The sequence below is a fragment of the Phacochoerus africanus genome, chromosome 11 (assembly GCF_016906955.1).
Source record: "Phacochoerus africanus isolate WHEZ1 chromosome 11, ROS_Pafr_v1, whole genome shotgun sequence".
Lineage (NCBI taxonomy): Eukaryota > Metazoa > Chordata > Mammalia > Artiodactyla > Suidae > Phacochoerus > Phacochoerus africanus.
In genome coordinates, this window is record NC_062554.1 from 109,767,896 (window position 1) to 109,781,738 (window position 13,843).

Here is a 13,843-nt window from a genome sequence, read left to right on the forward strand (position 1 = left end):
TATTCTCTATGGAAACATCTTTCTGGAAACTGTGCTATAGATGTACCCATGGATGATAAGATGCTTAAACATTCATTGGCTGTTTGGAAAATTTAAAAAACTGTTTGTGTATTAGTTCATATGTCTTCAAAACTGGGATCCCAAGATCTTCTGGGTTATTGTAAGGAACAAACAGAATACTACTATTGATGAAGGCATCTATCACACTACCTCTTACAGAGAGTAGAAAATAAACACTTTAAGAACAATGACATCTTTCAAACAAACGTGAAATATTAATTTATATTAAAAATTTGAACACTTTAATGAATTTTTAAAATATTTGTTTTGTAAAACTACTTCATTCTATGGGATTAAATCAGGATATTAAAAATGCATAAGGGATTTTCTGGTTAGGATGTTGAATAAACACCGGCATCTAGCAATTTCCCTCCTAAAAACTCCATTAAAGTTAGAATACACTTATGTATACACATACATTCATAAAATATATGATCAATATATAGACATATTCAAACTAGGACGCTACTGAGAATAAAAGGGAGAGATATTTATAATTACATCAGGGCCAAAGTAGTAAAATAGGATATACTGCGCACACAAGACATGCGGTTATTATAACCTAGAGTGAAGTTCAAAATCAACAAGACCCTCGCACTCTTAGGAATAAATAGATAGCTAATAATTATTAGGAATATGAGGGAAACTGAGGACATTAGAGGATCGAAATAGAGAGAGAGAGGAAGGGAGGGAGAAATAAGCAGAGTCAAGGAATTTAGAGAAAACTGAGAGAACAGAAAAAAATGTTTTTATCCTTGACATATAAGAAAAGATTCTGCATATATGAAATAACCATAGTATGCTACTGAAATGGTACTTTTGAAGAACAAAATAGGAGCTCTTTGATTTAAAACCATGATGAAAAGTCATCCTAGAAAGAGAAACAGAGGAATCAGAAGAGCCAAAACCACAAAGAGAAAAATAAAAAGAAATTTAAGAAGTTGCTAGTGTGAAAATGAGCATCCAGCAGACAGATGAAAACAGACCTACACTAAGGCATGTTGTTGTGAAATTTCAGATCATCTGTGGCAAAAAGACTGTCCTTCTAATTTCTAGGGAGAAGGACAGGTTGAATTGAAAGATCAAGAAACTACCAGAGAATGTACTACACCCAGGTGAATGATACATTACAATAAGAAAGATGTAGAGAATAAAAAGCATGAGTTCCAGCACAGGGGGAGTTGGGGAAACTGCTGGATGCATGAATACTGGTGTGATGAAGGGAGATTTCACGATGGTGGGATGCCCCAGACATACAGAGCATCTGGATTAGAGCAATAGGAAACATCAGCAAGATGTCCACTACTATGTTAAACATAGTCTTTTAAGTCCTGAGAACAGAATATGTTGAATTCTACTCTGTACACTCCTCCCTGCAACAGTGTGCTAAAAATCCCCCTGCTCTCACTTCCCTGTCTCACTGCCTGGATTGCTTTGGGCATCTGCTCACCCCTCCAAAGTATGCTGCCTTGTCCTAGCCCTGAAGGCTAGAGCTATACCAAGCAAGCTTAGAAGCAGAAGGGGAAAACACAGTTCCAGTGAGGAGAAAACAAATATATGTTCAGAAATCAAAAAAAGAAATAGTAACAGTGATGACGATCATGATGAGAATTTAGCAAGTTCTTGCATATCCCATTTTTTAATGCTGATTTAAAAAATATGAGTGAACACAGGATACAAGATTAATGGTTGTGTGAAGGGAGGTCAGCCCTGATGATGCCCTCTGTACATAAATACAACAGAGATTTTTAATCACAGGTTTACCTTTTTCCAAAGTTATTTTCTTCCTCATCATAAGTGAGACAAAGGCAGTCATGTGGCAGTCACTTATGTGGCACTGATGAGCTATAGGTCTTCTACCTAGTCATTCCCAGAAATAAGACTCCAGTATTGCCAGTTTAGGCAACATGTCATATTGGTGTTTATTACTTAGTTCATTACTTAGCTTTCTTGGTTGCATCAGGCAGACCAAGATCACAAGATAAAAAGAGAAATTAAGTGCTAAAATTGCCAGGAATCCCCTGAAATGGAGATTGATTTACTCAGAAGAAATGGAAGGTGACCCAGCAAACTGAAAATCCCAGGGTTTGGAAAGTCAGAAACACAGGCATATTGGCTTTAAATTTAGCCAAAAGGGAGGAATTCCTAGTGAATAAGTGCAAAGTTATTCTTGTGCTTTGAGCTAGCTTGCCTGGATTTCCCAAAGCTTTTTTTTTTTTTTTTCTTTCCGACTTGCCTGATGCACAAGCTGATTTCTGTGGACTAGACAAGAGTTTCAGACCCTAAATGACAGAGAAAACCAAACAATAGTCCTTAGCCATAGACAGTATAAAGCCATTCTCAGTTTTTGAGCAGGGAACTTGTACAAAACAGGTAGTGCTTTTTTTTTTTTTTTTTGTCTTTGGTCTTTTTAGGGCAGCACCTGCAGCATATGGAGGCTCCCAGGCTAGGGGTGTGATTGGAGCTACAGCTGCTGGCCTACGTCAGAGCCATAGCAGTGCCAGATCTGAGCCAAGTCTGTGACCTAAACCCCAGCTCATGGCAACCCCAGATCCTTAACCCACTGAGAGAGGCCAGGGATTGAACCTGCAACCTCATGGTTCCTAGTCAGATTCGTTTCCACTGTGCCATGATGGGAACTCCAAGCAGTGCTTTTTTAAGCACCAAAAAGGCAGTGTGTTTAAAATATTGTTTAGGCGGATGTGTAAAAATGTCTGGGGTGGGCATATCTGTATCTGAGGTACCACTGTGGAGGCTCCGGGGAGACCAGGATGGCTGCTCTAAATTTAAGGCCACTCCATCTTTGCTTTTGGCCATTCCCATGGCATATGGAAGTTCTCAGGCAAGGGATCAAACCTGCATCACAGCAGTGACCTAAGCCACAGCTGTGACAACACTGCATCTCTTAAATCTCTGAGCCTCCAGGGAACTCCCAGTCCATCTTGATTTTACATGGTGTCCTCCATTCCCTTCCTGAGTCTTGTCCCATGGCGTGGACCTCACTGGACCTCTTTGAGCTTCCCTCTCCCTTTCTTGGTTGAAAGTTTGAAAACCCTTTGAGAATTTTTGTAGTATTAACCTATCACTGTGACTGACACACAATGAAGAGACTGAAAAGAAAGCCTGGCAGGTGGAAGCTGTCTGTGGAGTGAGACCGTGATTCTGAAAGGAGTCTTGGGAGGGTGGGTCATCAGTTACCGAGAAGAGCTCTTTTTTCAGGCTGTGTTTGATCAGTGAGTTGGTTCCTAGATTTTCAATTGAAGCTGTATGAACAGAATTGGATTCAAAGATTTATCCTGATTGTGAGGAATGGAAAGAGCTGAGCATGTGAAGCAGGAGCTGCTGAGTGATTACAAAGGTTTATAACAAAGACAGCTTGTGAGAAGTCCACAAAGAGGAGAGGATGTGACTGAAAGAAGACAGAGGAGAGCTATTCTACGTGCAGGTTAACGACAGAGGAGGCAAACTAGGTTAGGAGACTGAAAGAAGAGGGCACATGCCTTTGAGGAGAAAAAATAAATTTGAGTGGAGGGAATAAAATGGAAGAGGCTGGTGTTTTGAGGCTTTCACTTTAGAACGTGAACACATTCAGAGTATGCATGGCATATAGGAATAGGAAGGAGGGAGAAGCACAGTGTGCCTGGCCTGTGAATGTTAATCAGCCCTCTCAGAGATGAGGAGAGCTGTGTGTGTCCCTGTTTCTGGCTGGTTTCCCTGCCAAAAAAGGGAATGAGGCATTACAATCTTGTTAAATATCACCATTGATGCCTGGTACAATTCCATTCAATTGTGTTGCCTTCTCCAGAGTTTCTTAGATTCTCTTTAAGATTTTACACTGAAAGAATACTAGATATTGGGAATAGAATTTAAGTGATCCTAAAAGTCGGGCTCAAACCCTAAGGGATAATTAACCTAGATACACAAGAAATACACAAGTTATTCTGTAAAAGCTCTCAGAAATCTATATGAGAGAAAATACTTGTAGTTGAATTAAGAGCTAAAATTGATAATAATTGCTTAATGGTTTATAAGCTGATATCATTTTAAAATGTGTTCTCTGATTAAAAACCCCAAGGCATCAGTTGAACAATTAGGAAGTAAATAGTTTATGCCAAAAACACTGTCCAAACTCCAGATAATGAATTAGAGTTGTGTAAGGAAGTTTTGATGATAATGAAAACATATGAATAAAAGATGCTCATTTCAGAAATATTACAAATCACACTACATAATCCAAAATGAGGAGTACTATTTGCATGCACACACGTGGCCATTTAGGTGAATGACATGCACACAGGCACTCTCACTCATATATGCACACACATATGTGCACACACATAGTAACTGTGAACTCTGGATCACACATGCCTGTCTAAGAGTTCAATCTCTATAACCTACTAGTTGGGTGACTTAGGACTTAATTTCTGGGAGCTTTAATTTCCTCATCCAAAAAACGGGCATAAGAGTGACACTACATACCCCGTGGGGTTGCTGTGAATTATTAGATAAGCTAATATGTATGATCTTAGAATAGTGACTGGCATTCAGTTTGCCCTCAATATTATATATACAGCTACAAGCATAAAATATAAAATCTTTATCACACATTCCCTAACATGTTAGTAATTCTTATCTTCAGTCAGTAAGCAATTTTTATTTTTGCTTATTTATATTTTCAAAATATCCTATTTTGAACACTTGGTTAAAAACCTTAAGACAAATAATGAATAATAGGACATAATTTTTTTACAAATTAAATGTGGCAATGTTACTCAAAAGGTAAGGATACATGCAGTTGGGATCATGAACAATATCCAGAAGCATCGAGGTAGGTGTAGTAAAAAGAATACAAGGTATTCCGCCAGTATTCTTGACACCTTGTGTACACTGCTTGAGGCTATTCCTCAATGTGGGTGGGAGAGGTCAACACAGTGGGATAGCACTCCTGCAATTAGGTTACTTTATATGGCAAAGGCAAGAGATTTTTGCAGGTGTCAGTAAGGTCTCTTGTTGACATGAGTTAATTATCCTGGGGAGGCATGACCTGATCAGGTGAGCTCCTGAAACAGTTTTCCAGGTCAGAGATCCTCCTACAGCCACCCCATGAGAAGGACACATGGCTGGGACCTGGGAGCAGCCTCTAGCAGTTGAGAGCAATCCCCAGGCTGGACCCTCAATCTTACCTCAAGGAATTGAGCTCTGGCAACAACTTCAATGAATACAGAAGAGGATGCCAAGCCTCAGATGAGATCCCAGGTCTGCTGACCCCCTCATTTCAGCCTGGGGCACCCTGAGCTGTACCCTGACCCAAGGAAACTCTGAGGTAATAAATTGGTATTCTTGAAAGCTGCCAGAAAACAAATATGATGGAGAAGGAACTGCTTTGCTTTGCTGGGGGTGGGGCTATTGGCAGCAGAAACGGGGGGGGGGGGGGCAGGTTCACGATTCTTTTCAAGAGCCCAGGCGTCCCATCCTAGCAGCCTATTTCCACTGCCCCCCACCGACACTGAACTCCTGAAACTTCTGAGAAGCATAATGATAAATGAACTGATATTACTGAATGCAAGTGCTTAGGAACTTGAATAACAAGCTCTCTATAAATATTAGATTAAAAAGACTTGAACAGCTTTTACCATTATAGAGGATAATAGAATTTGATCAGCTAAATCCCAGGGCTTTATAAAGCACAAATTATGTAAACAAGCTTAATGGCTTTTTGATAAAACTATAAAGCTAGTACTAGGACGAATGCAGGAGGCGTTCCTTGTTTAGACTTTAAATTTAACACCGTGCAGCACAGATGTTTCCTTAAATTAAAAAAAAAATAAATATGAATGCAAAGAGAGTTATAAAGATGAATTAGAGGATAAAATATTAAGAAAAATGTTGTTTTTGATTTAGGGATAAGCAGTAATTTACCAAGGATAATAGCTGGATCTAGCTTTATTTACTATTGCTATTATTAATCACTGCGCAGAGAGTACTAAGTGAAGCTTTAAATATAAAAGTTCAAGATTTCTAAAAGACATTGAGGAACAACTTAAGGAAATAGAAACAAACTGAAATGTCAGAAAATGTACAAATGAAAGAGGTATATATTAGAAGTACATGATAATATACACTCATTAAAGATTACATTTATAATGCCAAATTTTCAGAGAGATGATCAAAAATGGAGAAGGAAGATGAGGATAATGATGACTACATTTTATAGTGAGCCCCAAGACCTAAAAAAGGAAACCAGGATTTGACTTGCACAGAATGACGAAGTCTCCTACAACAGATTCAATGAGTATATTATCTCTTCAATGTCAAATGTACAGCACCTGAGATGCTGTCATTTAGGGCACCCCCTAATTTCCAAGTGATGCAGCTCTGAACTTCAGAGAGTCAAAGAAGAATTACATAGTAGAAGGACTGCCTTATGATAAAAATGAAGAGTGCCAATTTACGTCAAACCTGGCCACAAAATGAGTAAATTGGAGCTTGTTTGAGGCAAGAGGATTTCGTCTCTGAACTATTTGAGGTCTCTTACTGCACGGCCGGCCTTCAACATGGCGCCGAAGAAAGACAAGAAGCCTAAGAAGTCAACCTGGAAGTTTAATTTGGACCTGACTCATCCAGTAGAAGATGGAATTTTTGATGCTCGAAATTTTGAACAGTTTCTACGGGAGAAGGTTAAAGTGAATGGAAAAACTGGAAATCTTGGGAGTGTTGTTCACATTGAACACTTCAAGAATAAAATCATGATTGTTTCTGAGAAACAGTTCTCTAAAAAGTATTTGAACTTTTCAAGAAGAACAATCTTCATGATTGGCGTTGTGTGGTTGCATCTGACAAGGAGACCTATGAACTTCGTTACTTCCAGATTAGTCAAGATGAAGATGGATCAGAGTCTGAGGACTAAATGAAGCCGTCCCTTATAGGGCTTTGCTTGCTAATAAAACAAATGAAGCAAGAGAGAGAGACATCTAGAAACTGACCTTTGGTTTATCAATGAATAAAAAACATTGTACTCTGAAAAGAAAAAAAAATAAACTATTTGAGTACTGATATTTCTTTCATGTCCCATGGTAATGATATATATATGATGGGGGCAGTATAGAGATCAACACATTCCAATTCCTACTCTTTATTTGCGAGGAAACTGAGACAAAGAAATTAATTGTGCCCCAAATTCAGGGAACTTGTACAGTATCTGCCCACAACACCATTCTAACCAGGCTGACTTACAAGCACTGAAGGTGACACAGACTCCCACCATTTCTGAGTCTGTCCCTGCTTTTCTGTGTGCCATCAAATGGGGTTACCCCAAGCAGAAACTTAGGAATTATTTTCAACTTAAATCTCACCAACCTCAGTTTGAACAACTCAACTTTCTAGATATCCATCAAATCAATCCTCTCCTTTACCTGGAGGCACAATCTTAAAGCTAAATTGTAATGTCTGAATTACAACAGGGCTTTCTGACTTGTTTCCCAGTCTTATATCTGTATCTCCTTTGGAAAGTCCTATTCTCAGCTTCCAATGCCGTGCTTTAAAAATACAATATCATCAAGTGCTTGCTTTTCCCTTGGGACCAATTTTCAGCTGCTTGGCATCTCATGCAAAGCATGATATAAATTGATTTATTTTTGTTACTGAATCAAACTTGGGTCCACTCACCAGATGTGGGGCAAAGCCAATCTATTGACACTGGGCTATAGTGAAGGAAAGAATCATGTTTATTGCAAGGCGCCAAGAAAGGAGTACATGAAGTTCCTGTTCAAAAGACTCAAACTCCTCAATGGCTTCCAGGTAAGAGTTTTAAAAGGCAACCTTAAGGGTGTGGGCTGTAGGGTCCATGATCAGCTCCTGCACAATCTCTGACTGGTTGATGTTGTGGTAACAGGGTGATATTTCAGGGATTCAATTACTAATTTCTTGGTTCCAACTGGTCTGAGGCCTATATACTGGTGGTCAACATGTAGTTAACTTCTTCCAGCTGGTGGAGGTTTTAGTGTTTGGAAAATAACTCAAGGATATGGCTTAAGATATCATGTATAGCTCTTGAGGTAGAACTAAATGTCCTTCACTTTGTTTCATGGCTAAATTATTGTAATTTTGTCTTGCTTGACTATTTTCTTTTGTTGCCTCATTTTTCACTTCTCTGATTAAATTTGCTTTTTGGAACTCAGGGAACGCCTAGGAGGCTAAAGCTTTTTTACAAACAGGAGGTGGGGGGCATGGAGGACGAGAGGAGTCTGCTTATTCATTCATTATATACATTTGTATTGATTCAAAGTCACTCCCTATTTTCCCAATCTTTTTACCATTCTTTAGGACCTGAGACGTCAATTCAACATCCAATCCATTTGCCCTCCAAGTTCTCTTCGACACTTTTCCTCCATTCTCCTACACACAGAATATTTCATCCCTAGAAATCTGATCCATCCTAGGAGCTCATTCCTTTGATGCCTTTTCCAGTTTACATCATTCCCTCTAAGTGATATTACCATGTCTCATACATTCAGATGCTAACTATTAGCACATTTACATCTCTAACCCAAACATCCTTTCCAGGGCTTATCTAACTGCAAAATTTGCATCTCAATTGAGATATCATATAGCACTTCATATTCAAATAGCACTTCATAATTCAAAACTGAATTCTTGAAATTTCTCTAAATCTGTTCTTTCCTTATTTTTCCATATCTCCCCAAAGGCACTCTAATTCACCTAGTTATTTCATCCATATATTCAGGAGTTATTCTTGATAACTGCCTTTAACCATCCTTATCCCATCCATCACCAATCTTGAGTACCACCTCCAAAATACTATGAAATCCATCTCTTTTTCATCACTTAAACTATCACCATCCTAGTCCAAAGAAGCATCATTTCTTCCCTGGACTTTTACAACAGCTTCAGAACTGGCCCCAGTGTTTGCAGTTTGTCACTCAAGGTACTTCAAATGGTAATTTTAATCAAGGCCCTCTCATTCTCCTGTTTAAAACCTTTCCAGACAGTGTGCTCAGTGGTCCCATGATCTGTCTCTTGCTTCAACAGTGTTTGGATGGAACAGACCCAGGGACCCTCCCCCCCCCCGACTCCAGCTTCTGACTACCCTCCAACCTTTTTTCCAGTTGCAACCTTGGGAATCAGCCACTCAGCTGCTTCTCTGGGATGAGCACACACCATTTTTTTAAGCTTAACTTTTTATTACTGATCAACCATGAGCTCCCAGGTTCATCAGAATTATTCCAGTGAGGTGGAGGCCTTCGTCGACCGCCTGATCAACATGCATCTGCAGGCCTCCTACACCTTCCTCTCTCTGGACTTCTATTTCAACCATGACAACACTTTTCCTGCAAATTGGCCAAGAAGAAGTGCAAGGGCGTGGAGGGTCTCTTGAAAATGCAAAACCAGCTCTGTGGCCTCACCCTCTTCCAGGACTTGCAGAAGCCATATTAAGATGAGTGGGGTAAAACCCAGGATGGTATAGAAGCTGCCATTCTCTTGGAGAAGAACCTAAACCAGGCCCTTCTGGATCTACACGCCCTGGGTTTTGCCCACGAAGAGTCCCACCTCTGTGACTTCCTGGAGAACCACTTCCTGGATGAGGAGGTGAAGTTCGTCAAGAAGATGGGTGACCATCTGACCAGCCTTCGCCGGCTGTCTGGTCCCCAGGCTGGGCTAGGCAAGCACATCTTCGAAAGCCTCACCCTCAAGCACGACTAGGAGCTTCTGGAGCCCAGAGGACTTTGAGGAGCCCCTCTGGTGCCTGGGTTTCTCCCAGAAGCCCCTCTCTGCAGCCACAAGGCACTGATTTAACCACCTTGGTGCTCTCTCCTAAATCTCAAACCAAATGGAAACAATAAAGCTTTCTGCAGCAAAAAAATAAATAAATAAAACTAAAGATAAAAAAAATCTTTCCATAGATTCTCACGCACTACATTGTAATTTAACTGAAAACATAAAAACCAAAATTTTTCCTGCACAACCATCTTTACTGCCTGGTCTGCTCTGGCCCCACCCCTTCTCCCCACTTCATTTTGGGCCCTTTAGGCTTTAGTCACTCAGGTTTCAGTTCTCTGGAGGGAAATGATCTCTTTTATGCCTTGGGGTTTAAATTTTCAGGGCTCATTTCCCTTCCTCACCTTTTTGAGTGACTTGTCTCCTTTCATATGCTAAATTTTGGCTGAAATGTTGTTTCCCAGGGAGGTTTTTTTAAAAAAATTTCCTCTATCCAAAATAAATCACTCCTCACATTTCCATCATTTTTCTCTACAGAAAAATTACTTATTTATTGGTTTATTTTTTTAATGCTTGTTTTTATTATGAGTTGTGAACACCATAAAGGCATTTACCAGATCCATTTACTCTCACATGACACATTTCCTGGCATATAGTGGATGTGTCAGGGGAGCAGTGACCCACCCACCTTGGCCAGGCAGGATAATAACTGTTGGCTTGAGTTGTCTCACAGCAGGAGACCCTGATAAGGAGTATGGTGCTGCCATGAAGACTGATGGGGGTGGAGGGGGGAGGAGTTGGGAGGGGTCAGTAGGAGGGAGGAGAGAACCAACCTCCAGGATCCCTGGTGCTAGAATCCATCTTGGTTGAAAGGTGTGTGTGCCACCAAGAAGGACCCTGTGGCCAGGCCAAGAACTGGCAGAGCAAGATCACTGGCCAGAGACAACCCAGGAACTAACCCCATTCCCATAAAACCAGAAACTGTGAGCCACATGGGGGAACAGTTCTCCTGGGTTCCTCACCCAGCTGCTCTCTGCCTGGGTATCCCTTTTCAATAAAGTCTTGCTTTGTCAGTAGGTGTGTCTCCCTGGACAGTTCATTTCCAAGTGTTAGACAAGAGACCATTTTCAGGCCCTGGAAGGGGTCCCCCTTCCTGCAACAAATATATAAATTAAAAAAAAAAAACCTAGAAAAAGATCCTAGAGTATACTTAAATATTCTGTTCTTTATTTTTCTTTTTTCACAAAGTCTGTGAAGAAATTCAACTTTTTTTGGGCTTTTTTGGTGTGCATTACAATTTTTTTTTTTTGTCTTTTCTAGGGCCACACACACAGCATATGGAGATTCCCAGGCTGGGGGTCTAATCAAAGCTGTAGCAGCTGGTTTACGCCAGAGCCACAGCAACGTGGGATCTGAGCTGCATCTGCAGCCTACACTACAGCTCCCAGCAACGCCAGATCCTTAACACAATGAGCAAGGCCAGGGATTGAACCCACAACCTCATGGTTCCTAGTTGGATTCGTTAACCACTGAGCCACAAAGGGAACTCTGCATTACAATTTTTAATTACATTTTTCTTTGACATGATGTAGACTGTATATGCAATGTAAGAAATAATACAGAGAGAACTCATGTGGCTTTTATGTCACTTCCACCAATGGTACCACTCTGGAAAACTATAGTAAAGTATCTCAAGCAGGATATTGATTTCAGTATAATCAAGACATTGAATACTTCCATCACCATAAGAATCTCCCTTATTGTCCTTTTGATAGCCACACCCTCTTCACTCTCACCTCATCCCTTGTTAACCCCTGGTGACCTTTAATGTGTTCACAATTTCTACCCAATCTGTCATTTCCAAAGGTTGTATGAATGAAGTCATAGAAAATCTAATCTTTTGAGACTGGACTTTTCTCACTTAGCATAATTCTTTGGAGATGAATCCATATTGTTGCATTGTGTCAACAGTTCATCCCCTTTATTGAGTAGTAGTCCATGGTATCAATGTACCATATTTGTTTAAACATCACCTGTGAAAGGATATATGGGTTTCTAGTTAGGGCTAATATCAGTAAGGGTGCTATGATCACTTGTATCATTTAATTTTTCTTGAATAACTGTTAAGGAATAAAACTGCAGGGTCATACGGTAGTTGCATGTTTAATTTTTAAAGAAACTACCAGTGTTTTCCAGAGTGATAGCCAGCTATCCCTTTCTTTTTGTTGTTGATCCCATTCACTGAGCTTTTTATGTTGGTTGCTTTATGCCTATTTCTTTGCTGAAGCTTTCTATATTTTCATTTGTTTTAAGCATATTTGCAATTACTCATTGAAGCATTTTTATCATAGCTCGTTTAAAATACTTATCAGAGAATTCTCACAACTCTGTCATCTCAGTGTTCACATCTACTAATTATTTTCTTTCTTTTCGTCTGAGGTCCTTTTAGTCCTTGGTATGATGAGTGATTTTTTTTTTTTTTACTTGAATCTTAGACATTTTCATATTATGTGATGATACTCTGGATATTATCAAAACTTTCTGTTTTAACTGATTTTTTACTTGAGCAGAGGAAAGAACAGTGCTATCTCATTACAGGTAGAAGTCTAGGTACCCTACTTGGCCTTCCTTGACACCCAAGAGGAAAGGCTAGGCTGGGAGTTCTGGGAACCCATGTAGTCCACACTGACAGTGCCATGGGAGTAGCCCCAATACCACTGGGCAGTGGTGACACTCCTGACTTTCCTAGGCTTCCTGTGACCTTACGCCAGTGTTGGGGGGAGCATCTTGTTACCTTGTTACTACAAGGTGGGGGTGAACATCCATGATTCAATGTGGTCTGCACTGTTCCTATCAAGGAGGGCATGACTGGATGTTGAGATTGAAAGTTCTGGCTCTCTATTTGGAATTCTCTGACACCTCCACACAGGGTATGTTTAAGCACTTCATTATGGCTTCTCAGGGATAGGAGTCTAGGCTCCCCACCTGGCCTCTGCTGGCAGGGGTGGGAATGGGCTATTAGCTTTTCTTGTGCATTTGGCTGGAGTGGAGTGTTTCTGGTCTAAAAATTTTCTGTCTTGTCAGGCTGCCCTTTTCCTGATCCTTGGTTAAAGGGTGCAGGATTTTGTTGGGGCTTTGTTTATCTGCACACATTGACATTTCCAGATAGTCAACTTTTTCAGCTCTCAGTCTAGGATATATGAGGCAAGAAAAAAAAAAAATCAGAGAACTCAACATAGCGTTGTTTCTTGGATCCTAAGTTCCCTAACTGGTCTGCTTTCCTTTCTCTGCCTTTTAGAATTTTCTCATGTTTGTTTGATTTATAGCATCCAAAGTTTTAAGTTGTACTTAGCTGAAGAAACAGGGTAAAATATTTCTACTCTACTTACTCAGAAAATAAAGTCTCTAACTTTACATATTTACTGATTACACTCCTTTTAAAAGTGATAAGAATAGATAATAACACGTGAATTAGTTTTATCGGGCTACTGCAACAAAGTACTACAAACTAAGTGGCTTAGAGCAACAGGAATCAATTCCACTATAGTTCTGGAGGCAAGAAGTCCAAAATAAAGGTGTCAGCAGGACTGATTCCTTCTGAGGGCTGAGGAAGACTCTGTTCCATGCTTGCCTCTGAGCTTCCAGATCGTGGCTGGCAATCCAGGGTTCCTTGGAGCATACATGGCAGCATAGCCCCAATTTCTGTCTCTCTCTTCACATGTCATTCTTCACTGTGCATGTCTGTGTTCAAATTTCCCTCTTCTATACGGATCCCAGTCATATTGGACATAGGACGTAACTACAAGTGTGAACTCATCTCAACTTATCCAGTTTCATCTGCAATGATCCTCTTTCTGAATAAAGCCACATTCTAAGTTAAAGGACTCCCACATCTTTTTATTGAGGATACAACTCAACACATGACACCAAAATGACAGAATCAAGTTCCTAATATGGTACATCCAATGATATAGTGTTTATTTTATTTTATTTCTTTATCTTTTTACAGTGACATATGGAAGTTCCCATGCCAGGGGTGGAACCAAAG

At 40.1% G+C, this 13,843-nt stretch overlaps 2 pseudogenes; both read left to right on the top strand.

Annotated features, from left to right (window-relative positions):
* The first annotated feature begins 6,601 nt into the window (after positions 1 to 6,601).
* On the top strand, positions 6,602 to 6,972 carry LOC125111337 (60S ribosomal protein L22-like 1; annotated as a pseudogene).
* A 2,302-nt stretch (positions 6,973 to 9,274) lies between these two features.
* Positions 9,275 to 9,780, top strand: LOC125111335 (ferritin light chain-like; annotated as a pseudogene).
* Positions 9,781 to 13,843: the final 4,063 nt, after the last annotated feature.